We start from the raw sequence: 26,878 nt of genomic DNA on the forward strand, positions 1-26,878 counted from the left end.
TCCAAGATAGGGCTGAGAGAGATTCCTGCCTGCAACCTTGGAGAAGCCGCTGCCAGTCTGTGAAGACAATACTGAGCTAGATAGACCAATGGTCTGACTCAGTATATGGCAGCTTCCTATGTTCCTATGTACCTGGCTGAAAATACTATCGTATAATGGCCTCACAAGGATTTATCATGCAGCCAGCTTTCATCCCATTCTGACAATAATTATACCAACTATAAGCATTTTAATGGTTTTCCATTCTAACCCATAGTTGAAACATTGGGGAAAGAGGTAAGGACAGCCAAATGTAGCAGCCTTCATGTCACCTTCCACAGGTTGCAACATCTAACATCAATTCATCTTCCTCCCCCTCTTCTCCTCTACTAGATTTCTCCCACAAGCATTTTTTTAAAGCAGTATTTATACTGTAGCACTTATTCTCTCCCCACCCGCCCAGTAACCAAACAAGAGGCAATACAATTTAAAGGATGAAATCATGCTGTCAGCAAGGCAACTGACACATGTTTACTCAGAAGCAAGCCCCATTAACTTAAATGGTAGTTACTGCCAGGAAAATGCATATAAGACTGCAGCCAAGTCAGAGGGAAATGATCAGGCAGGAGGAAAAATAAGCAATTCAGTGGGATTTCCAGGAGGTAATTTACTAAAATAGCAACCAAGTCCAGAAAACAAGGAGATACTTCATTTCTTTCAATCTAAACTCTAAGTTCTATGGTACTTTTGAAAGATGTATGTGAGATGCAGGAGAAATGCTGCAGAAGCAGTAAGCTGGAAATGAAGTAGACTGGAACTTCTATTGCACAACCACAAAATTTAAATAGGGTCTGGGTGAAAACCAGAATATGCCAGAACAGGATGGAATAGGCCAGAAGCCCTTTAAAAATCAAACTGGATCCCAAAACCAGAGGAATGTGTTCTCCAGACACTGAAGAACAATATTTTAGCACTGACCTATTTTCAATATTACACTTTAATTAACCCCCTCAGAGCTAAAAATGAACCAGAACAACTCGGAATACCCTGCAAAAGTATGGGCTATTACACATTTATTAAGCCCTTCAGAGCTGGTTGTGTGGAACTACTTGAAACAGCCGGAACAGCCCTCTAACAGACAAGCTACATTTCCAAAACAGTGGAATGGGCTGAAGACACTGGGGGAAAATAATGTAGCACTGAAATATTTCCAATCTTGTACTTTTATTATCTCTTCAGTGCCAAAAATTGACCAGAACATCACAATGACCTGAAACAGCCCAGAACAGCACCTATACTGTCAAGCGACATCCCAAAAACAATTAAATGGTCTGCAAGTCAGAACCAATTTCAAGACAGCCATTTCCAGAAATGCACCTCAAGGGTCATCATCTACTAGTTCAGTTCAGTTCAATTTTATTTCGGTCTCTGACCAGAAATACAAAGTAGACAGATAAGAAACATTAATAAGAATTCATCTTAACCCCCCCCCCCGCTTCTTTATTGCAGTGAGATTACAGCAGTGCAAAAACATGATCAAGGACTGTAATAATATATGTGAATATAACTGAAAAAGAAAGGAGCGGAGGAAGGAAATGAAAATCACTTAAACATATCTTAAACGTAATAAGATAGAACCAACACAGGAGAAGAAGAAGAAAACACCTTCTACCAGGGATATTTACGTTTCAAAGCATAAACAATTCATTAAAATTTGACCAAATAGCTGAAAATTCCTCTTCTTTACCTTGTCATCGGGGGAAAAGACCAGTTCAAATGCTGACAAGGAACACGTCAGTTATCCAAAGTTGCAGTTCAGGAGTAATTTGTCCTTCCAATGTTTTACTATAATCCTCTTGGCAACCATCCCTAGCGCAAAGAATCCACAATTCTTGATATAATGCTAGTTTCCATATGCTAGGGAAGTACGCCAACAAAACATGAATGTCCTTGACAGACAATGATAGTTGCAATGTCATGTTATTTTATATTAATTAAATTAATTAATTAGCCTTCTTGGGTGGACCATCTTAATAGCTCCACCACCCCTGCAGGACTGGATTGTTACCGTGAAACCAACCTTAACCATGTGGTGGTCCGTTCATGACTGGGAAAACCACCAGATGCCCCACCCATAGAACACCCCACTGATCCGAACAAAAGATCAAATAGTGCATGAGACCGGCAACATGAGTTGGTCCTGAAACTAATTGGGATAGTTGCCAATGTCCAACTTGTCAATGAGGCACCTTTTAACATGGTGATTCTCTTTATTTAGCAGGGGGAGAGTAACTGGTCATATCCAGCCCCAGCACAGCATCCCTCCACTGACTGTTGCTGGTGTTTATCTTGTGTTTCTTTTTAGATTGTGAGCCCTTTGGGGACAGGGATCCATTTTATTTATTATTTCTCTGTGTAAACTGCCCTGAGCCATTTTTGGAAGGGCGGTATAGAAATCAATCAATCAATCAGTCAATCAAATATGTGAAATTAAATCCACCTTCTTCAATAGGTAGTTGACGTTTATAAAGTACCTAGCTGGTTTGGAGTTACATATTTGGTTCCAAAGGTAGAACATATTTGTAACTAGGGGTGTGCACCAAACCTGTGTGGCCAGTTCAGTTCAAATAAAGTGAATTTGACCTGGCCAAGTCTGGTTCCAGCCCAACTGGGCCTGGTCCAGTTTGACTGCTGAACTGGGCTGAACTGGTTCATGGACCAGTTCGGCTCAATGCTTGTAAAGGGGAATCCGCTGAGGAGAAAGAAACTTAGCTTTCTGGCAGTGGCAGGACAGCAGCGACGGGATGGCAAGGGGCTCCTCTAACCCCCGCTCCGACTTCCCCAATAGCAGCCTGGGCCGGTGGCTGCAGCCTGGTTAGAACCTCCATGCAGCAGACTGCTGCTCTTGTGCAAGAGTGCCAGGCTCTCTTATGCAAGAGCACTGGGCTATCTATTCTAATGACCTCTGTGCTCTGCAGTTATGGCACAGAGGCCCAAACAGGGCCATAGCTGCCAGCCTGGGCTGCTATTGGGGAGGCCAGTGGTTAGAGGAGCCTCCGCTGCCCGGAAGGGAAGTTCCCCTCTCATTCCCCACCCGCCCTTTGGGAATGCCCCTTTGCTGACAAAGCGGAATCCTCAGCAGATTCCCCTTTACAAGCATTGCCCCGAACTGGTTCGGACTGGAACTGTGGGAGGGTCTGGTTCAAACTCAGACTAGTCAAACCAGTTCATACACCCCTATTTGTAACATAGCTTAGATTGTTTTGGAGTGCAATATCTAGGAGCCTTTGTTTGAGGACTAACCTGGCATGTTCATGGCCCCACGTTATCAATAGCTCAGGAGAGAATCCAAGTTAATAGAATGTCTTCACTATTAGTCATTTCCATCAGGACCGAAAGCCATCCTTCAGTATCAAAGGTGCCAAACCTTTAGGGAGAAAAAATAAGCTTTACCCATTAATTACATACCACTAGCCAGATCCTAGTCCACACACTTGGTACACCTGGCTCTACACATAAAATCATATTAGACATACAGCAAGGCACTTGAAATAAGCTTCTCAAAAACTTGGTTTGGGTTATTTCTAAGGCTGCAAAAGTGAAATATAAGGTGATCTGGGCACCATATAGGAGACGGGCTAATGCTTAGCTTCATTTAGTTTGATGCCAGGAGAAACTGCCCACCACTAGTTTGGAAAAAAGCCAAGATGGATGAAAAACTACTTTGGGAATTTTGCATTACTAACTGTGCATACATTTAGACTGCCTTTTGCTTGGAAAACTACCCCTAGCCATCAACATGCTCAGTTTTACATGTGCCAATACTCCAACTCAACTTCTTAGGGGACTTTGCAAACATCATGGTTTTAGTTTTTTGATAATTAACCTGCAAGGAATCTTCCCTTCAGTAGCATACAAGAGCCCACAATGTTCTTGTTAACCCAATGGGGGATAAGGATAAAAATCACAGCATCATCTGTGTAAATTGCCAGCATGGTGTAGTGGTTAGAGTGCTGGACTAGGACCAGGGAGACTCGTGTTTAAATCCCCATTAAGCCATGATACTTGCTGAACGACTCTGGGCCAGTCACTTTTCTCTCAGCCTAACCTACTTCACAGGGTTGTTGTGAGGAGAAACCTAAGTATGTAGTACACCGCTTTGGGCTCCTTGTAGGAACAGCGGGATATAAAATGTAAAATAATAATAAAATAATAATAATAATTAATAGCTAGAGACACTAGATCGTAAGACCAGGGAAATCAGGACCATCAATCATGCCCTGCACCCCCGCAGTGATGTAGATAGGTTATACCTCCCTCACAGCTCAGGTGAAGAGGATTGCTGCAAGTCCACCAAGCAACAGAGGAGGAGAAAAGAGACCTTGAAGAATATATCAAGGACAGTGAAGAAGATGCACTTCAAATGGTCAATAACGAGAAACTATTCAACACCAATGAAACAAGGCAGGCCTACAAGAAAGAACAAGTCAAGAACCGAGCAGAAAAATGGAAAAATAAGCCACTGCATGGTCAATATTTGCACAATATAAGTGGAAAATCAGACGTCACCAAGACCTGGCAATGGCTTAAGAATGGCAACTTGAAGAAAGAAACAGAGGGTTTAATACTGGCTGCACAAGAACAGGCACTAAGAACAAATGCAATAAGAGCAAAAGTCAAAAAGTCAACAACAAACAGCAAGTGCCGCCTTTGTAAAGAAGCAGATGAAACAGTGGACCACCTAATCAGCTGTTGTAAAAAGATCATACAGACTGACTACAAACAAAGGCATGACAAGGTAGCAGGGATGATACACTGGAACATCTGCAAAAAATACAAGCTATCAGTAGCCAAACATTGGTGGGACCATACAACTGAAAAAGTTGAAGAAAATGAAGATGTAAAAATATTATGGGACTTCCGACTACAAACAGACAAACATCTGCCACACAATACACCAGATATAACTGTAGTCGAGAAGAAAGAAAAACAAGTCAAAATAATCGACATAGCTAAGAGGGGATAGCAGAATAGAAGAAAAAGAAATAGAAAAAATCACAAAATACAAAGATCTACAAATTGAAATTGAAAGGCTGTGGCAGAAAAAGACCAAAATAATCCCAGTGGTAATTGGTGCCCTGGGTGCAGTTCCAAAAGACCTTGAAGAGCACCTGAACACCATAGGGGCCGCAGAAAACACCACCAGCCAATTACAAAAAGCAGCTTTACTGGGAACAGCCTATATTCTGCGACGATATCTATAACAACAGCAACAACATTGACAATAAAATTCAGCCATCCCAGGTCCTTGGGAAGGACTCGATGTCTGGATGAAACAAACCAGTCAATAACATCTGTCTGACTGTGTTAATAAATACTAATACTAATTAATAATAAAGGAACACAGATATATGCTTAGATGCTAATTTTGGAGGGTGGTGATCCAAATTACTTAGCCTCTCCAAGAAGGGATTTATATAAAAATTGAACAAAAGTGGGGCTAAAATGCAACCCTGTCTTACACCTTTCTGGGTAAGAATCTAACTTGCAAGCGGGTGTTCCCATACAATTTGTATATAAGAAGCAACAATCTCCAATCAACCGAGGGGGCTTTAAGTTTCCTCCATAGTTTCTCCAGCAAAATTAGACCAAAAGCAAACTTAAAATCCACACAAGTGGTATATAAGGCCAAATGAGTATTTTTGAGCACATTTTTCTACCAAATGACCAAGAACCAAGCCCTGTTCTAAGGGTGAATGGCCAGACCTAAACTGGGCTTGCTCCTCCACTGTTTCAAACCAGTCAAGCAATTTCTCATATAAATGGCAGGCATAAATCTTACTAATTATGTTTAATTAGTAAATATGTTCTTCAGGAATACTGGCTGTCCAATCAATAAAAGTAAAAAGATAGGCTAAAATAGGAGCCCACCACTCTAAATTAGGTGGAATAAGATCAGTCCCAGAGCTTTGCCTGGTTTTATCTGAGTTGACGAATTGGCTACCTCTGCAGCCATAACTGGAGGCCACTCGGGGATAAAAGTAGGCCCAGACTCCTCCTCAAAGGATCTTTCTACTTTCTCGGTGTATACATCATGAAAATGGGCTTCCCAGGCTGCAGCTGAAATATGGCCGTCCAAACAGGATGGGCCATATGCAGGTCTGTCTGCAACAAGAACCTAGCTGAACCTTTTGCTTTAGTTGCAGTGATCAATTGTTACCAAGCAGATTTTGATTTTTCAGCAATAATTTATACTCTCCCCACCACCACAGTAATAAGCTTTGGGGAAGCATTAAAGCTCGGTTCTCCCTATATTCCTTGAAAGCAGGCGCGTAACAAGGGGCAAGGGGAGACAGTTGTCTGGGGGCCCAACTGCCTGGAGGAGCCCCCTGGAGGCACCTCACATGACTCCCCATTGCCCCCTGCCCAGCCCCAAGGTCCCTCAGCCACTTGCCCTGTTCGCCATCTCTCCTGCTTGTTCTCCTGTCCCGAAATGGAAGCAGCAAACAAGCTGCTAGGAGCTCCTTTTCTCCCGCCTCTCAGCTGATCGGCGGGTGGGCGGGGCTTCCACGGAGGCCTCGTGTAGGCCTCTGTGAAGCCTGAACTCCAGTAGGGCCCAAGCCAGCCAGGAAGGAGGAGGCAGCCAGAGTGGCCACCACTGTTCTCTGCAGCAGAAGACCCCTTGCTGCCCTGCCCAGCCCAGCATTTGCCAGGTAGAGTGTGAACTCCTCTTTGTGGTTACCTTCCACCCCCCCCCATCCTGGATATATAGGCATCTGCTTGCCATAGGGCTTTGATATAGGGGGGGAGGGACTGAGAAGTCTCTGAATATTTATTTTTAAACAGCTTGGAAAATTTGCTGGCTTTAAAAAAACTATCTAAAAAGTCCTATAAGTGGCTTGTTTCATGGCAGAAAATTACAAAAACTTCTAGAAGAAACAGTATTATATTTATTTTATTCATTCATTCATTCATTTATAAATGCACTTATGTTCAAGTTGTTTTGCAACCCAGAAGGTCTGAGTGAGAACTGTGAAGCATGTGTGGTGCTTTTATTTTATTTTATTTTTCTTGTGTGTGAAATGCTCCCCAATAACTTGCAGGGACTTCAGGGTAAATCTGGCCAACATGTGAATGCAGCACCTCCATTCCAGAGGAGATGTGTGTTAAAGGGCTTTAAAAGCCTCCTGTGAAAAACCTCCTGCAATCAAACTTGACTGAACTTGTTCAGAATTCTGAGAAAACAAACATAGGCTCACCCTGCATGGTTGAAAGTCTCCTTTGCTAATCTGCAGCGAGGGGGCCATTTTAATCATTCATCTTTCTAGTGTGTTCTAGGCATTAAAAGTAAAACAAATGTATAGTACTCAATGTATATCACTATATATTGTGAAGTGTGCATGTGTGTATTCAGTGAAATGTGTTTCCAGGCAGCATACTTATTTTGGAATATCAGACTTAAATCCTTGGGGGCCTGGGGTGTGCGGAGGCCCTGGACTTTGAGGGGGGGGCCCATTTTAAAATCTCGTCTCTGGGCCCACTCCAACCTTGCTACGCCCCTGCTTGAAAGCTATAATTAAGATTCTCTTAGCATTATAACAACCTGAGTCAAACCAACCTTTAGGACAATAAGTTTAAGCTGTGGTTTCTTTACAGATGTGCTGTATAATAGATATTGAAATGCTCGTGTAAGCTTGCCATATTATATCAAAACATCCACCTCTGACTCAGATGTCATAAGGAGTGAATTTGCAGAAGACTTTCTGAATTTAACAGTGTTAAACAATTCTGGTTCACCTGTTTAGACCACCTTATTCAGGAGGGTCTAACCTCTAATACTGTATTAGGTCTATAAACTGGGTCTGCAAACAGTTGGCTGCTAATGGGGCTCAAGTACATAACAGCTAGTAAATGGTCACTGTCTGGGCGTGAAACAGTTTTCAATTTCTCCAAAAAGACTAACAAATCATGGGATATTACTATATAATCAATGGTACTTGTACAGTTCCCCACCCCAAAAAGTACATTCTTCAGTACAATCATCCTTTGTAGTGCCATTTAACAGAGATTTAAATTATTATTAACTTATTTTAGAATTATTAAATAATAATAAATTATTAAGAGTTTGTGCCAAGCAAAAGCCTTCATAATTACAAATGAGATCCTTAAATTGGTGAGAATGTAGGAAGGGCATTTCTTCTTGCACAGGCGGATGACAATACCAGTTGCAGGGGAGTAATGGCAGAAGAGAGGGCACACCCTCAACTCCTGTCTGTGGCTTCCAGCGGCATCTGGTGGGCCACTGTGCGAAACAGTGCTGGACCAGATGGGCCTTGGGCCTGATCCAGCAGGGCTGTTCTTATGTTCTTACATTTCATGAACAAAGCAGTATCACTAACACCCATTCTCACATTACAGTCACCTGCCATTATTAAGGATGCCTGAGGATGGGAAGCTAAAAGGTTGGAGATATAATTGCAAAATTTCTGCCATAGTTCTCCAATCTGTAGTTTAGTACTTAATGTAAACATTAACCAGCAAATTAATTATGTTGCTTAATTTTAATTAGAACTGCAAGTGCATGCTGATCAAAAGATACTAAGCTAGAATTCATTGCCTGTAGAGAAGTAGAAATAAGTATACTCAATCCACATTTAAGTCGTCCGCTCCCGTAGCATCTAACGAAAAAGATGTATAACCATCATCCACTGACAGAACATAAGAACACCAAGTCTCCTGGGGGAAAATAGAAGATGTAGGAGGTTACTGGGTGTAAGGAGAACTTCTATAAGATATTAAATCCAATAACAATGTTACCGCTCCTTATCTATCTGGAGATCCGATAACAAAGCTCTGAAAGATACTGAAGATGTATAATTAGGGGTGAGGATCTGATAGACGGTGTCTGAAATGGCTGAATACGCAGAGAGCTATGAATGTCAGTTCTCGATGACAACAAGGTATTCTGGGGAGTATTCTCTGCAGGCCTAGTTAATCGTGTAGACATCTGTAGAGGATTATCATGAGAAATAGATGAAAGTATGGGCTCTGAAGAGGAAGCCAGGACATCTTGTACAAGCTGGCTGTTTCCAGAAGGCAAAGAGACTTCTTCTGTTACTAACAGCAGATTGGTTTTAGATAGACTGTATAGCTATATCATGGGCAGATACATTATCTGAGAGTATACACACATGGTGGCTTCAAATAATGGGCATAATCAACTATCAAATTTCTGTCTTAGGCAGTAGAAGAGTATTACAGGTCTTCTTGGTCCTTGTGCTTAATGGGGAAACTGCAAGAAACCAAAGGAGGACACAATGGTCCTTTGCCAAGGTGTATGTCAGGACTGATATCATCTGTCTTGTTTTGAGATAACTCAAATTCCTCGCAGAATATAAAAAAGGCCAAAGTGTTGTGACTGTCAAAAGTGACAAAGGAAAAAATCTTCAAAGAAGGCTACACTCTTTTCCTTTACAGAGTCTTCATTATGATGGAACTTAGTAGTGAAGCTTAGGGATGTGCATGAACCTGTTCAGAGGCCCTTTTAAAGGTCTCCGTACAGGTTTGAACACCTGGTGGTTTGGGAGGTTCGAAGGTGGTGGGTGGTGGGGATAACTTTAAGGGCGGGGGAGGGTGCATTCTTCCCCGTCCGCATTTCCCCTGCCAGCGCTCACTTAAAAACTAGTCAGGTGAGATGGCAGCGTACCTCCCTGCCGCCCCATCTGCTCCTCGGACTGGAAGTGACCTGTGTGGATGTCAGGTGTGCATGCGCACATCGTGCTCACACACACGGGGTGACATGCACAGGTTACTTCCGCTTCAAGGAGCAGCAGGGAGGTATGCTGCCACCCCCCCTGGCCTGGTTTTTAAGTGAGCGTAGACAGGTGAAACATGGAGGGAGAGGCACCCTCCCCCACCCTTAAAGTTATGCCCCGCACCTTCGAACTGGTCCCGTGCACATTCCTAGTGAAACTAACAGAAGACACTTATAAATGCTATGTTTTTAATAATGCTAAGAGTAAAGAACCTTTGCTACAATACTCTTCTCCAGTGTCTGCAGCCCATTTCACTGTTTTGGGAATGCAGCTTGACTGTCAGGGTGTCATTCCGGGCGGTTTCAGAAAATTGCCACAATTCCAGTCCATTTCTGGAACTGAAGGGGTTCATAACAATACAAGAATGGAAATATTTAAGTGCTCCAATACTCTCCTCCAGTGCCTGCAGTCGATTCCACTGTTTTGGGGATGCAGCTTGGCAGTTTGTGGGCTATTCCGGGCTGTTTCAGGTTGTTGCACTGTGCTGGTCCATTTTTGGCACTGAAGGCGTTCATAAAAGAGCAAGTTTGGAAATATTTCAGTGCTGCAACATTCTTCTCCAGTGTCTGCAGTCCAGTCCACTGTTTTGGGGGTGCAGTATGATAGTTTAGCAACCGAACTGTTGAACTGCACCCCCAAAACAGGGCTGTTTCATTCCATTGAACCATTCCAGTCCATTTTTTGCACCAAAGGGGTTCATAAAAGTGCAGGACTGGAAATATTATGGTACTGCAATATTCTTTTCCATTGTCTGCAGCCAAATCCACTATTTTAGAGCTATAGCTTGACAGTTCAGGGGCCATTATGGGCTGTTTCAGGCCATTGCACTGTTCCGCTCTATTTTTGGCACTGAAGGGATTCATAAAACTGCAATATTAGAAATATTTCAGTGCTGCAATATTTTTCTTCCAGTGTCTACAGCCCATTGTAGTGGGTTTTTTTGATTTTTTGTTTAAATTTGTATATCCTGCTCTTCTTCCAAGAAGCCCAGAGTGGTGTACTACATACTTAGGTTTCTCCTTACAACAACCCCGTGAAGTAGGTTAGGCTGAGAGAGAAAGAAACATTGGTCTTACCTGTGAAGGGTTCTTTTTCGCAGTGTCTGATTTTATCTTAAATAGTGGGTTGTGTTCCGGATCATGCCTCAGGAAGACAGGAAGTAGAGTTCAAAGTTGTAACCCCATATCTGGTAGCTAGGTAGGCGGAGCCCAATACCCCCGTTCTGGACTGTTGAGCCAGGCAAATGCATCTGTCAGAAGGAAAAAACCTTAAGAGATATATGAGAGAGCAGAAAAAATAGACGAGTAATGATTGTGGCAGGAACCATACGGAACAGTACTCAGGATCCAGAGAGGCCATAAGAAAGAAAAAACTGTACCCTGGGAGACACCAGCTCCCACTACTGCACCCATACCAAACCAGCGATAAGATATGCAAGATATGGACGGCCAGATAAAATCAGATACTGCGAAAAAGAACCCTTCACAGTTAAGACCAATGTTTCTTTTTCCGCAGTTGTCTGATTTTATCCTAAATAGTGGGACATGCCCAAGCTATGAGAAGATAAAGGGAGGGAGAAGCGGACGCTAAAATCTATTGTAAAAAATGGTACTGGTCATGACTGCCTGTTCAGCCTGAGATTTGGAATCTTGTAGTGGCTGGAGAACAGAGATGGAAGCCCGTGTAGTAGCCGTATAGATAGCCTGCCTTATGGATAACCTGGAGTGATGCATTGGTCGCGAAAGCGGTTGATGTGCTAGCGTTACGTGAAGAGGTCCATGAAGGTGCAGAGTCTTGGAACCAAGGAGATAGAGGCCCTTATTCACTTGGCTAAGTTCGCTTTAGAGACCCAGATACCCATAATTCTGGGATGGCGACCAAATGAGATGGGGATTAGTTGTTTCAGGTAGGTCCTGAGGGCCCTACAGACAACTAAGAATGCAAGGTCCGAGTGCAGGGTAACTGCATCCTCTGTAAAGGCAACAAGAGTTCTAGTGCGGTGCAGCGCTGCTAGTTCCTAGACCTTTGCACTGAGAGACGAAAACTAGAAGGGGACTTAGTAAGGGAAGATCCTCAAGAGGACTGAACTGATGGGCTGACGGAAAGGGCGGTATAGAGATCTGTGGAAGGAAGAGGGGCCGAAGTGTTGGCACCTTACAAGAAAACGACTGAGATACGGATGGAGCTTGGAGCACCTCCAGGAAAGAGGACTATAAAACTGGAGCCGGTGCTGAGACAGATTGTGCAGGGTGAAGGATCACCAACCCCCAAAAAGGCCCTCCTGGAAGAGAGAATACTTCGAATATCCCCGCTATGGCAGGGGGGAGACGCATCTTGCACGCTAACTGGGAACTTGAAAAAGACGATTGAGGAGAGGCGTCTGGAGGCTGCAATGGGATGTAGTACTGCTGAGGATACCAGGCCCGACCAGGGAGGGGTTGTTCAACCTCCATGAGCCTAGGTGGATCCAGTCTGGGTTCGTGTGCTGAAAGAGGGAGGGGGGCCCTTGGAGAAGGAATACCTGCCCTCGCAGCCCAGGTAGAGGATCCTGGACGGAAAGAGAGACCAGGTCCGCGCAACCACGGGCATCTGATACCCTGGGCGATGAGAATGATGCTTGCCATAAGAAGGACCCACTTCCATAGCACCTCGGCAACGATGGAGGTCGGAGGGAACGTTTAGGGGAAGCCCAGAGGCCGGGCAGCCGTGGGAGCAGCTGTGCTCTCAGCTAGGGAAGGAACCTGGTGAGGAAAACTGGGCAACTGGTGATTGCCTGGGGGGTGAAGATCCCTGGAGGTCAAGCCAAACACCTGCAAGATTAGGTGGAGGACCTCCGGGTGGAGAGCCCATACTGCCGCACCTATGATCTAGCAGCTGAACCAGTCCATTGACAGGTTCAATCTGCCTCTTAGATGCTCTACCATGATCCGAAAGGTTCAATGTGCCACTATATGCTCTGTCATGATAGATATGAGGAAGAGAAGAGCCGGGTTAAATGGGAAGTGGCTGCCCTTGTGCTGGAGCAAGACTTTGTACCCCCCTGATCAGAGATGAAAGCATTTGCAGCCACGTTGGCTGTGCGTGTCATGTCCCCTAGCTCTGACAGCGAGGAAGAAAGGGAAGCTGTCGGCATTTCAGCCGAGTCTGGAATGTCTGAAGGGCAGAGCCCGACTGCAGTGGAATTAGCTGACGGTTCAGAACAGACTCAACAGCCTGAACCAGCAGAAAATGTCAGCGACCAATCGGGGGATGATTTAAGCATTGGAGCTCCACCGACGCCACAGCAACGCAGGTGTTTCAAACGCAGGTCACAACTGGAGCTGGTGCGGAGGAGCAAGCGCCTGTTATCGAAGGCTGACGAGCCGTAAATCCTGACACCTGGGAGCTTTCGACTGGCTCCATAAATTGGAGCCTCTGACTCCCACTCATTGCTGAGTTTCAACAATTGTCATTCACCCACAGCAAGTAGCCGAGCCGTGTACTTCGCTGGCCTTGGGCCAGACCTTGACAGTGCGTACCAACATGATGCTGTCTGTGAAAATTGTGTAAGAAAAACTGAGTGAGGTCCAAGCGGATGGCTCGCAGTTCCGAGAGGTGGATATTCAGTGAGGCCTCCCTGTGTCACCAAGGCACCATGCCAAGGATAGAAGCAGTGTTTCCCCAGGCTGTCAGGGATTGCTTCTGTGGCCACCGTGATCCTGCGGGAGGTGAGAGGGGCAGCCCCCCGGCGGGGTCTGGGGAAATCCACCAGCATAGGGATCGAATGCCCTCCAAGATGAGTGTGAGCGATTTGAGAGCCTTGGAGAAGATGAGCTCCGGAATGGCCACAGGAACCCTGGAGGGAGTGGGAGAGCCAGTAGAACCACGGGGAGATCTCCAAGCAGAGAATCATGGATCCACGCATTGTGACATACTGGGGAGATCCATGGATAGGTCAGGAGCAGGTGGGCCTGATACACCATCTTGGCTATGCATACTAATGAGGGTGAAAAGATGCCCTGAACCATGATTAAGAGGGCTCCAACAATAGCAAAGATTGGGAGAGACCCAGGCCGCTCCACTGCCTATTGGCAACAAGTCGTGGGGGTCTGATCTGAAGAGTGCTTGCACATTCTTGTGGACCTGCGGAAGAGAGGGGAAAGGTATGCACAGATCAGCCAATAGGGATGCACGTGAGGCTCCTCCTCTCATATCCTATATATGAGGGCTGCCATTATCTTGGTTAGAGCCCTGAATGAGAGGAGAGGCTGAAGTGCATAGTCGTGTATAGGATATGTCTGCCCAGAGCCTGGAAGCGTAGAAACTTGCAGTAGGATGGATGGATGGGGAGCAGAAGCAGGACTCCGATAAGACTATGGATGCTAGAAGACATCCCTTGCATAGAGCCTCCAAAATGTGACGAACGGATAGCATCCGTAAGGTTTGCTTCCAGAAGAAGCAGCTGGGCGATATAGATTGAGCACCGCTCTCAGGGGCTGTCTGGGGCATCAGGAACGAAAGGAGGGGAGATTCCCTCGAAGTGCTCCACTGAGGGAATTGGCTCGAATGCGTGAATCTGATTCATAGGTGGAAGACCTGGCCATGCGGCTGAACTGTGAATTCCAAGAGGATGTCCTGAGTAAAAGCAATCCCGAACCCACGAGGCCACAGAAGAATGGCTCCAAGCTGTGAGAAGGAGGAAGCTGGCCTCCGATGGGAAAGAGGCAAAGATTTGGACTCTGCTGGAATCCGGTCAGAAGGGCTACCTGGAAGCCTGGTTCCTGTTGTTCCTTTGGAACCGTTGCTGTTGGCCCTGTTGGCGCCAGGTGTATCCTGTAAGGCCTATGGGCAGGACTACAAACCCATGCAGCATTGGAGAAAGGTTGGAATATGGACCTGTAGTGGTGAAGATGACCTCAAGAGAGGGGCCCAGACCAGGGGAAAAACTTAGCCCGTAAGGAGGAAGAGCTTAAGGCTGTGGTCTAAACACTAATATATTGACCATAAGCACCTCCTTACCACCACCCCAGCAGCCAGTGACCGAGGGGCATGTTGCATGCAGTCTAGGCTAGAATGTCGGCAATGCCACTGTTTTAGCAAGGTTCATAATGCCCTGTCAAAACTGCTTGTTTTTCAGGTGGAACAGCTGAGGAGCTCCTTGGTCCGTGTTATAGCAGCCCTCGCAAGCTAGAGTTAGCAGAAAACTGCCTTAGTGACTGACAATATGTCGTCGCACACCCATGGATTAGGAACTAGCACTGATAATCTGAAATCCTGTGTACTCACCATCTTCCTCGTCCATTAACGTTCCAGAATTGTGGGACGCAATTGTGCTACAGGGCATCTAGAACATAAAAAACTAAGAGAGAGGTAACATCATCTGGAAGTACATGTTGGAAGTTAAAGGACTTTGCGCTGTCTCTTGTCTCAGACAGTGGAGGATAGACTAGTGAGTCAGAGGGCTAGAGGGTCAAGACATTGGTCACCCCTTCTCCATTGCTCTGACACTATCCCTTTGGATATGTAGATTGCTAATCTCAGGGATTAACTTTCTTCCTCTCTCTCTCTTCCCTACCTGCCCTTCAACCTTGCAACATGGCAAACCTCTCTCCTTGCACCATGTGTGCAGAGAAGATGCAGAATCCATCTGCATCCAGCTAGTTAGAAAGATTAGAGATCCTAACTCCTCACTTTCCTATCTAGAATGGAGTTCCTTAATAAATGCCTTATATATTGATTTGAAACTATGAATTGGCTCCAAGTTACTTTACTCTCAGCATACACGCATGCCTAACTAAATCCACTGTGTTGTGCCTCTGTGCACTCTGCTATAATGAGAAAGGGATTCTCTCACCACAGAGAATTTCCAACAGTACATACAACCTATTTGGTGTTTTGGGGGTTGGGGTTGGGGGTGGGGGTGGGATAATATCTTGAAGTGCTCACACATCAAGTCTCCCATTCACATGCAACCAGGGCGGATCCTGCCCCGAAAAAGGAACAAGTCATGCTTGGTACCACAAGACCAGTACTCTCTATCTATGTCCTTAATGGCCCAACATGTGTGAGCCAAGAGCACTACACATCTGCTTGCTGGACAAGCCTAAACGAGCTGACTTGAATGAGTCGCTCTTCCTCCTAGAACACTTCACCCTCTTTAGTAGAAGAGGGAGCCGAGGAGTCCTCTGAAAGTATCAATATATTTGCATTTTTAATTATATACTTAAGACTCTCCGCACAACAACGCTGTGAAGAAGGTTAGGCCGAGAGAGAAGTGGCTGGACCAGAATCAGCCAGCCAAAGTTAAGGCTGAACAGTGACTCAAACTCAGATCTTCCCAGTGCTAGTCCAGCACTCAAACCACTACACCACGCTAGTAAGGTGAGTATTAATCAGGAAGGATATCTGGAGGAACCTATGTCTAACTAGGTGGGAGAATAAGGGCTTCCTCTGAGACAGAGGTAGGTTAGTTCTGGAAGAACTGGGAGCAAATTGATTACTTTCGCTAGAAGCGGGGAGAAACCAATGGATCTATCGGCCTGAGCAGCACCCTAAAAGGGACAGAATTGCTGAGTCATAGTTCAAATTCAGGCACGGGCTGCTTCAGCAGAGAACTGAGGGAAATGCAGGCTTACTCACATCCATCAGAAGCTGCTGTGCTGGATCCAGGCCATTCCCAATTGGTAGCAAACTCGGGCTTGTAATGAAGAACAGAGCCAGCACCCCTTACTATAGCCCCTTGCACTTGTAGCACGGCTGGAGGAGGGTGTCTGGAAAACACTCTGCTGACATACCACTAGCAAAAGCCAGAGCTCGCTCAGTCGCGCTGCTGGTGGTTTCACTTTCCATTTGGGTCCTTTAGTCTCTCTCCGAGGAAGCTTTTTGCACTCCAAAGGCTTACTGCCCTCTGAAATGCACAGTAGGGATGTGCGAACCGGTTCAAATTCGAACCAGGGTGGTTCGAAGGTTCGAATTTGAACCGAACCAGCCATCAGGTTCAAGCTGCAGTTCGAATTCGAACCAAACCAGGGGGTGGTTCGATTTGAACCGGTTCAGACATCCAAAAATTGGTAGGATAGTAGCTGGCACCCAGGGGTACCTGCCACCCAAACCCTAAAGCAATCGGACACTCGTACAATTTGTTATGAATTTTTGAAAATTATTTTTATTTTTTTCTCATAGCGTGTAATGGGACTCCAACCAGGCCATTATACCTTATTGTGGAGCACCCATGGGTGCCAACAACCACCCAAACCCTGAACCAATCGGACAGTACTATGATTTTTTATGAATATTTGAAATATTTTCAATTATTTTTCTCATAGAGTATAATGGGACCAGAACCGGTCCATATCCCCTATTGTGGAGCACCTAGGGGCACAAAAGCAGGGTGGGTGGTAGACAGACAGGGGTGCCTACCACCCACAAAACCACAAAGCAATTGGACACTCCTCTGATTATTGGTGAATTGTTAAAGTACTTTCGAATTCCTCATAGGGAATAATTAGGATTGCAGCAAAGGTATAGCTTCACGTCGGGGGGAAAGTGGTGTCGTAGAGTGGAGTGCGGTGGGTGGCAGTTCCTGGGGTGGGCAAGGAAGCTATCAGAATTATTTGAAAGGAATTGGGCAAAGGGCTGATTTTTAACTGATTTTTGAAGTTTACGCATCTTTAAGGTTTTTCTCCATAAAGAAGCATGGAGGTGTCAGCAAATGTATAGCTTCACGTCAGGGGCAAAGGGGTGGCCTAGAGCAGAGTGTGGTGTGTGATAGTGCCCAAGTGGGGCAAGGAAGCTATCAGAATTATTTGAAAGGAATTGGGCAAAGGGCTGATTTTTAAGTGATTTTTGAAGTTTATGTGTCTTTAAAGTTAGCAATGAGAGTGGATTCATGGTTTGTCATTGGAAAATCGTATATGCTACCAAAGAATCTACACTCAGAACACTCCAGAAACAACAAAACCCAGTACCCCATGGGTTAGCAACCCATGCGGGTGGTTGGCATCCTCTTTGCACTAGACCACCACTCACTCTGGGCCACCCCAGCACCCCACAAGTGGCTTTAAGGTTTTTCTCCATAGGGAAGAATGGAGGTTTCAGCAGCCCCATAACTGCACTTGGGAGGTGCTGGGGTGGCCCAAAGCGAGGGTGCCAACCACCTCCATGGATTGCTAGCCTTATGCCCAATTCCTTTCAAATAATTCTGATAGCTTCCTTGCCCACCTTGGGAACTACCACCCACCATACTCCACTCTAGGACACCCCTTTCTCCCCGACGTGAAGCTATACATTTACTGTAAACCTCATTATTCTCTATGAGGAATTCCAAAATACTTTTAAAATTCACCAATAATCAGAGGAGTGTCCAATTGCCTTGGAATTTTGTGGATAGTAGGCACCCCTGGTTGTCTACCACCTACCCCACTTTTGTGGCCCTTGGTGCTCCACAATAGGGGATATGGGCTGGTTTGTATCCTATTATACCCTATGAGAAAAATAATTAAAAATATTTCAAATATTCATAAAAAATCATAGGGGTGTCTGATTGCTTCGGGGTTTGCATGCTTGTTGGCACCCATGGGTGCTCCACAATAAGGAATAATGGGCTGGTTGGAGTCCCATTATATCCTATGAGAAAAAATTAGAAATAATTTTCAAAAATTCATAAAAAATCGTATGAGTGTCTGATTGCTTTGGGGTTTGGGTGGCCGGTACCCCTGGGTGCCAGCTACCATCCTACCAAATTTTGGGTGTCTGAACCAGTTTGAACTGGTTCAAAGTGGTTCAAATCGGTTTGAACCAGTTCGAATTCGAACCGAACCAGGGGGAGGTTCGAGCAAAACCAAAACCGAACCACTCCCTCCTGGTTTGAACCTGGTTCGAATTCGAACTGAACCAGGCAAATCGGTTTTGTGCACATCCCTAATGCACAGCTTTTGTTTTGCAGCTTTTGTTTTCATTCTTGGGGAATTTAGCCTCTCTGAGGAAGTTTGGGTTTTTTTTTGCACTCCAAAGGCTTTTCTGCCCTCCCAAATGCGCAGCTTTTGTTTTGCAGCTTTCGTTTTCATCAGCCTCCCCCCCCCACCATATTGCCGAGTCCGCGCCTTTTTGGTCTTCTCTTGGGAAATTAGGAGGCAAGCCTCCACCCCTATGGCCAATCCTGTGCTGCTTGCGCCCTTTCTTGGGGAATTATGAGGTAGACTCCCACCCCTATGGCCCATTTCTTGCTGTTTGCGCTGGTTTTGGTGGAATTACGAGGCAAGCCTTCACCCAACCGGCTGGAATCGCAATCCCCTAAGGCAGGGAAGATCCAGGCAAAAAACAAAAGGATTGTCAAAAGGTGGGCGAAGTGTACGTGTCCGGCTTTGTGCCTGGGGGGACCCGAGTTGGAAATCAAAGAGAAGACCCTCTGAAAGGGGAATCCCCAAAGTCCCCTGCATGCTCGGGAGGGGGGGAGGTATCTGGGGAATTAAATAGATGTCACTTAGACAAAAAACAAACTTTTGAAAAAAGGGATAGCCACAGGGAGTCCCTACCCGCCCTAACATGCAAAGGAGAGACAAGGCAAGGAGAAAAAACCAGCCTGAAGAAGGAACGTAGTAGAGCTCTCTCGAAGGCATGCTGCTTGCCTGAGGCGAGACAGGAAGAACTGGGGTATTGGGCCCCACCTACCTAGCTACCGGATATGGGCTTACAACTTTGAACTCTACTTCCTGTCTTCCTGAGGCATGATCTGGAACACAACCCACTATTTAGGATAAAATCAGACAACTGAAGAAAAGTGGCTGGCCCAGAGTCACCCAGCAAGTATCATAGCTGAATTGGATTTGAACCCGGGTCTTCCTGGTCCTAGTCCAGCACTCTAACCACTATACCACGCTGGATCTCATTTTGGGGATGCAGCTTGACAGTTCAGGGGCTGTTCCAGGCAATTCTGCCATTCTGGTCCTTTTTGGGGACTGAAAGAGTTAATAAAACTGTAATATTGAAAATGTCAGTGTTACAATATCTATATATTTAATCCCCGTAGACGTGCCTCAGTCTCTGTGGGGATGCGTCCCGGCAACCCAGCTGATTGGCTGGGCAGCAGAGCGGAGGGACGCACCTGATTGGCTGAGGCGCGTCTGTGGTGGAGGACAGAGGCGGTGGTGGGCCTTGCCGGGCCATGGAGACCAGGGCGGCGGTGGGCCAGGCCCGGCCGGTGAGGCCAGTGGCAGCGGGGGCCCGGCCTGGCCAGGGAGGCCGGTAGTGGCGGGCCTGGCCTGGCCGCGGAGGCCAGCGGCGGCAGGCCCGGCCCGAATGCGGAGGCCGGTGGCGGCCTGGCCAGAGACTGGGGCAGGGGGGAGAGAGGTAGCCGGCCCCCCAAAATGTGCAGATGCTCTGTGAGGGGGTTGGCTTGTTCTTCTCTAATGTTTGTAGCCCATTCCACTGTTTTGGGGATGCAGATTGACAGTTTGGGAGCTGTTCTGGGCTGTTTCATGTGGTTGCACCATTGCAGTCCATTTTTGGCATGGAAGGAGTTGATAAAACTGTAACAGTGCAAATATTTCAGTGCTATAATATTCCTCTCTGGTGTCTGCAGCACATACCTCTGTTTTTGGGATGCAGTTTGATGTTTAGGAGACCATTCTGGGCTTTTTCACATAGTTCTGGCTGTAGGGTGGGTGGGTAATAAAAGTGTAATAGTCCGGGCTGCTGCAGGATGTTGCACTGTTCTGTTCCATTTTTGCCCTTGAAAGGGATAATAAAAGTGCAAAATCAGAAATATTTCAGTGCTAAAATATTGTTCTCCAGTGTCTCTCACACCCCACTGATTTTGGGATCCAGTTAGATTTGTAAAGGGTCATTCCAGTCATGTGTGCATTTCTGTGTTCCCTTCTATCAGCTTTGCAATGCCTGGACCAATTTGAACCAAATTTGGTACAGTTGTAGGGACACATAAGGATGCCTCAATGGTGTAGTTTGTGATGTTGTCAACCACCCAAATTCAAGATAGTGGACACATTAACTCTGAGGCACAAGTGGGCTAACTTGTGAACCACCTAACTGATTTGAACCAATTTGGCATAGTTGTAGGGCTACATAGGGAAACCTCAGCTTAGTTTGTGATACCATGCACCCCAATTCAAGATAGCAGAAACATGAATATTTGAGGTGCAAGTGGGCTAACTGATTTGAACCAAATTTGGAATAGTTGTAGGGACACCTCACCAGCATAGTTTGTGATGATGTAATCCACCCCAATTCAAGATGGCAGATGTGTGAACATTTGAGGCACAAGTGGGAACTGATTTGCACCAAATTTAGTACAGTTGTAGGGACACATAGGGACTCTTCAACCACATAGTTTGTGATGATATCATCTACCCCAATTCAAGATGCATGAACGTTTGAGGTGGCAGTGGGCTAACTTGTGAAGATAATCATTATCAATCAAGATTATAGTGAAAGGGAAGTAGGCAGATTAGTTCTGCCTGAGGCCTATCTAGTCCAACATCCTGTTTCACACAGTGACCACCAGATACCACTGGGAAGCCCATAAGCAAGAGCTGAGGGCATGCCCTCTCTCTTATTGGTACTCTTCTGAAACTGATATTTAGAGGCATCATGCCTCTGAGGATGGAGGTGGCCTAAAGACCTCAGACTAGTAGTCACTGATAGACCTGTCCTTCATGAAGTATTTTCAAACCCCTTTTAAAGCCACCCAGGCTGTTGGCTGTCACCACATCTTGTGGAAGATAATTCCACAAGTTGATAATGCATTGTGTGAAAAAGTGCTTTCTTTTGTCGGTCCTAAATTTCTTGGCAATCAGTTCCATGGGATGACCCCTGGTTCTATTGTTATGCAAGAGGGAGAAAACCTTTTCCACACTATGCATGATTTTATAGACCTCTATCATGTCTCCCCTCAGTTGAATTTTTTCTACACTAAAAAGCCCCAAGTGTAGTAGCCTTGGCTTGTAAGGAAAGTCTCTAGGCTCCTGATCATCTTGGTTACCCTCTTCTGAACCTTTTCCAGTTCTACAATGTCCTTCTTCAGATATGGTGACCGGAACTCCATGCAGTACTCCAAGTGTGGCTGTACCATAGCTTTGTATATGAGCATCATAATATTAGCAGTTTTAATTGTCAACCCGCTTCCTAATGCTTCCAAGCATGGAATTGGCCTTTTTCACAGCTGCCACACATTGAGTCAGCACTTTCAATGAGCTGTCCACCACAACCCCCAAATCCTCTCCTGCTCAGTCATGGACAGCTCAGACCTCATAAGCATATAAGTTAAGTTGAGTTTTTTGGCCCAAATATGCATCACTTTACATTTGCCACATTTGCCATTTTGTTGCCCACTCCCGCAGTTTGGAGAGATCCTTTTGGAGTTCCTCTCAATCTCTTTTTGATTTCACTACCCTAAATAGTTTGGTGTTATCTGAAAATGTGGCCCCTCACTACTAAGCCCAACTTCTAGAAGATCATTTATGAACAAGTTAAAGAACACTGGTCCCAGTACAGATTTCTGGGAGACCCCACTTCTTACTTCCCTCCATTTAGAGAACTGTCCATTTATTCCTACCCTTGGTTTCCTGTCCTGCCACCAGTTACCAATCCACACATGAACCTGTCCCATTATCCATGGCTGCTAAGTTTTCTCAAAAGTCTTTGATGAGGAACTTTCTCAAAAGCTTTTTGAAAGTCCAAGTACACCATGTCAACTGGATCACCTTTATCCACACACCTGTTGACACTTTCAAAGAACTCCAAAAGGTTGGTGAGGCAAGATTTACCTTTGCAGAAGCCATGCTGGTTCTCCTTCAGCAGGGCCGGTTCTTCTACATGCATGACAATTTTATCTTTGAGAATGCTCTCCATCAATTTGCCCGCAACAGACATTAAGCTAACTGGCCTGTAATTTCCCGGATTCCACCTGGACCCTTTTTTGAAAATTGGAGTTACATTGGCTACTTTCCAGTCCTCTGGCGCAGAGCCTGATTGTAAGGATAAGTTATATATTTTTGTAAGGAGGTCAGCAATCTCACCTTTGAGTTCTTTAAGGGCTCTAGGGTAGGGATGTGCACAAAACTGGAAAACTCAGTTCTGTTCAAGTCAAACCAGACTCAAACTGAACTAGGTCTAGTCCAGTTCTATGCACACCCAAACCAGGTCTGGTTTGGCTCGAATTTGAGCCCGGTTCTGGGGGGCGGGGGTGGTTGGACATGTATGGTAAAGATTCCCCTTTACTAGTACAGGGGAGGTGGGTTGCTGGGGGCCTAAAACAAATAAGCTGGGACAGGAGGGAAGCTGAAGTGGTCTCAGGGGCAGTTGAGGTAGCAGCAGGGCCTCCCCTCCACCCCCGCTGAAGTGTCCAGGCCCATTTGGGTCCCATTTTGGGCCTCTGAGCTTGTGCAGTGGCAATAAATGGCTGCTGTGTTTGCACAGATGCCATTTGCGTGACCACGAATTGTGTCATGGCCATTTTTTTTGCCACCATGCAAGTGCAAAGACCAAACCTGGCCTGGCCACTTTGGTGGGGGTGGGGTGAGGGAGTTCCTGCCGCCACCCCTGAGACCACCACAGTCACCAGCAGCAGCAGATTCAAGGAAATTGGGAACTTCCCTCTCGTCCCAGCTCATTTGTTTTAGGCCCCCAGCCACCCCTGGTCCCCTCTTCACTGGTAAAGGGGAATCCTTACAGGATTTCCCTTTACCAGTGTCTTTCAAGTCAGTTCAAGCTGAACCCCCTTGAGTCGAATGGCACAAAGTCTAGTTGGCTCAGAATCGAAACTGCTCACACACCCCTGCTCTAGGGCAGATGCCATCTGGCCTTGGCGATTTAATTTTTTTAATTTTCCCAGACAGTTTAGAACATTGTCTTGACTCAGTTCATTAGCCTCTGTCCCTGAGAAGCTCGGTTCAGGCACAGGTATATGCTCAGTGTCCTCTGCCGTGAGGACAGATGCAAATAATTCATTTAGCTTCTCTGTAATCTCCATATCCTCCTTAATAATCCCGTTCACTCTGTCATCAGGTCCAACTGCCTCCCTGGCAGGTTTCCTGCTTCTGATGTATTTGAAGAAATTGTTGTTATTTCCCTTGATGCTTTTAGCTAAATGTTCCTCAAACTCTCTTTTTGCCTCCCTTATTGTCTCCTTGCATTTCTTTTGTGATGGTTTGTGTTCCTTTCTCCCCTGCTAACTTGGCAAAAAGGCATCTTTTAACATGTTGATTCTCTTTATTTAGCAGGGAGAGTGTATCTGGGCCTATCCACCCCCAGCACAGTACCTCCAGTGACTGCTTCTGGTGTCTATCTTATGTTTCTTTTTAGATTGTAAGCCCTTTGGGGACAGGGATCCATCTTATTTATTTATTTTTTCTCTGTGTAAGCTGCTTTGGAAACTTCTGTTGAAAAGCAGTATATAAGTATTTTTTGTTGTTTCTGTTCTCTTCATTTGGGCAGGCCATTCAAATTCTGAAGGGAGTCTTTTCCCCCTTCATAACTTCCTTGACTTTTCTTGTTAGTTATGCTAGCATCCGCCCAGACTTGGTGGTACCTTTCCTCCTTTTTAGTATACATTCTAACTGGGCTTCTATTATTGTGGTTTGAAATACTCTCCATGCATTCTGGAGCGAAGTGACTCTCCTGATTTTCCCTTTCAGCTTTCTTTTCACCATACTCCTCATTTTGGAAAAGTTTCCTCTTCTGAAACTCAAAGTGTCTATGTAAGACTTCCTTGGCGAATCTGTCCTCGCATGTATGCTGAATTTGATCACACTATGGTCACTGTTCCCTAAAGGTTCCATCACACTGACATCTCATATCAGGTCCTGTATAACACTCATGATTAAGTGCAAGGTTGCCTTCTCTCTGAATGGTTCCATGACCAACTGTTCTAGGGCACAGCCAGGGGCGTAACTACTATTAGGCAAGGGGAGGCGGCTGCCTGGGGGCCCCCACGCCTCGAGGGGCCCCCAGAGGCAAGTCACATGACTATATATTGTGAAGTGTGTGTGTGTATCAGCGAGCGGCCCATTTTAAAATGTTGTCTCTGGGCCCACTCCAGCCTTGTTACGCCCCTGGGCACAGCCATTCAGCAAGTCTAGAAATGTGGACTCTTTGTCATCACCTGACCGTGAGTTTACCCAGTCTGTGTACGGATAATTGAAGTCACCCATTATTAAAACTCCGTCTCTCTTTGACGCCTCCCTGGTTTCCTTCTGCAACCCAGTCACTGTCAGCATTTTGATAAAGAGGGTGATTGCACTTCCCTAGAAGCACATTTCCTTTCAGGCCTTGTATTTTCACCCACAGAGTTTCTGTGAAGAACTCCGGTCTTCCTAGGTTTTCTAGCTTGCGAGATTCTATCCCTTCTTTAATATACAGTGCTACTCCACCCCTAGTTCAACCCCCCCTGTCCTTTTAATAGAGTTTATATCCAGGAACAACCTGAAAACATACTCGTTTAGCCAGGCTTTTATAGTTTTAAAGCCTCAGGTTTTAGCTTTATTTTAAATTGTGTTCATTGTGTCAATGTTTTGATTTTTTAAAAACTGTGAACTGCCCAGGGACTTTTTTGTATGGGAAGGTATAGAAATTAATTAAATAAATAAATGTCCCACTGATTCTCATTTTCCACGATGTTTCCGTTATGCCCACTATACCTGTGTTTTCATTGGCAACAAAGCACTCCAGCTCGCCCATCTTTGCTTGGGGGCTTCTGGCTTTAGCATTTAAGTACCTATATGTTGAATTTCTTACCTGGTGTGCACTATTTTTCTTTTGGCCATTTGATCTCTTTGACCAACTAGTCCATCCTTCTGTCTGCTCTTTATCTGGTTCTATTCTGTCCCCTTCTGGTTTATCTGAAGCATTTATACCCTCACACCTTAAGGGGTGTCTTTGCCAAACTGGATACTGCCCAGCTCCTGTCAGCTATCCCACAGGTGTCATTTTAAAAGCTGCTCTGCCACCATTTTTGTTTTAAGAACCAGCAGTCTGTTTCCAACATGGTTCAAGTGGAGTCTGTCCCTTTTGTACAGGCTCATCTTGTCCCAAAATGTATCCCAGTGCCTAACAAAACTAAACCCCTCCTCCTGGCATGACCATCTCATCCACACATTGAGACCTCTCAGCTCTGCCTGCCTCGCTGACCCTGTATGTGGAACACGTAGCATTTCTGAGAATGCTACCTTGGGGGTCCTGGACTTCAATTCAAATATTTATGTTATACTTTGAACATAATACCATATTTACCAGAATAGAACAACAATTGAAGACAACCCTCTTAAAAATGTTATACCTTCATTGACTTGAAAGGAACAGGACTCTGAATTTAATACAACGTTCTGATTTATGATATCAAAAACCTGTAAAAAAAACCCTGTAATTTATGATATCAAAAACCTGTGTTTTTTTAAAGTAAGCTGCTTTGATTTTTGCTTAGAGAAAGGCAGGATAAAAACAACAAAAGAAGTACATTAGTAAATATTCTGTAGGTTGTCATCAGCAAAATTTCCTATGAGCTGCCTGCACTGTAATCCAGTCTCCCCATTGTATATGCTTTTTAGGGGCTGGCGGGGGGGGCATTTTGTGTGTCAAGCAATCATTTGGCAAACCATGCCAGTTCCAACAAAGTGCAGGAGGCGAGTAAATTCAGTATTCCACATTCTCTCCACTTTCTTAATTTAAAACCCCAAAGCCACAATTCTACTAATAACTTGATTAGGAGCAACCAAAATATCACAAGTTGTTCAGTTCCTCAGAATTCTTCATTTAGGATGGAAAGCAAAAGCAAAAGAGCAAACTGGATATCCCTTATTAAAGCCTGGGTTAAGGACCAGTAGTTTTACTAAGATTCCGTGTCCGCCGCTTCCCTTCTCTTACTTTGCTTTTCTTAACGTGCACTCTTTTTAAGGATTCTGAAGAACGAGATCTGTGGCCTTTGGGGTCCGTCCTCACCCCCGGACCAATACGGCCACTGACAGTGCTCACAGTTCTTTTCACAAATAAACGGAATGCTAGGAGGCACTGCGAAGTCTTTCAAAAGTAGAGACGATTGTTGACGAGAGGGAGCAGGGCCTTTAAGCAAGAGTTGGTGCTTTCCTTCCCCATCCCCT

At 45.4% G+C, this 26,878-nt stretch overlaps 1 long non-coding RNA gene across 1 annotated transcript; it reads right to left on the reverse strand.

Moving 5' to 3' along the window:
- Window positions 1–1,493: 1,493 nt before the first annotated feature.
- LOC128344232 (uncharacterized) lies at window positions 1,494–26,757 on the reverse strand. Its single transcript, XR_008315736.1, has 4 exons — window positions 26,646–26,757; window positions 20,360–20,501; window positions 3,283–3,406; window positions 1,494–1,896 (listed from the first exon to the last, which is right to left on the reverse strand). It is a non-coding gene; the product is annotated as an uncharacterized LOC128344232 (long non-coding RNA).
- Window positions 26,758–26,878: the final 121 nt, after the last annotated feature.

The sequence above is a fragment of the Hemicordylus capensis genome, chromosome 2 (genome assembly GCF_027244095.1).
Source record: "Hemicordylus capensis ecotype Gifberg chromosome 2, rHemCap1.1.pri, whole genome shotgun sequence".
Lineage (NCBI taxonomy): Eukaryota > Metazoa > Chordata > Lepidosauria > Squamata > Cordylidae > Hemicordylus > Hemicordylus capensis.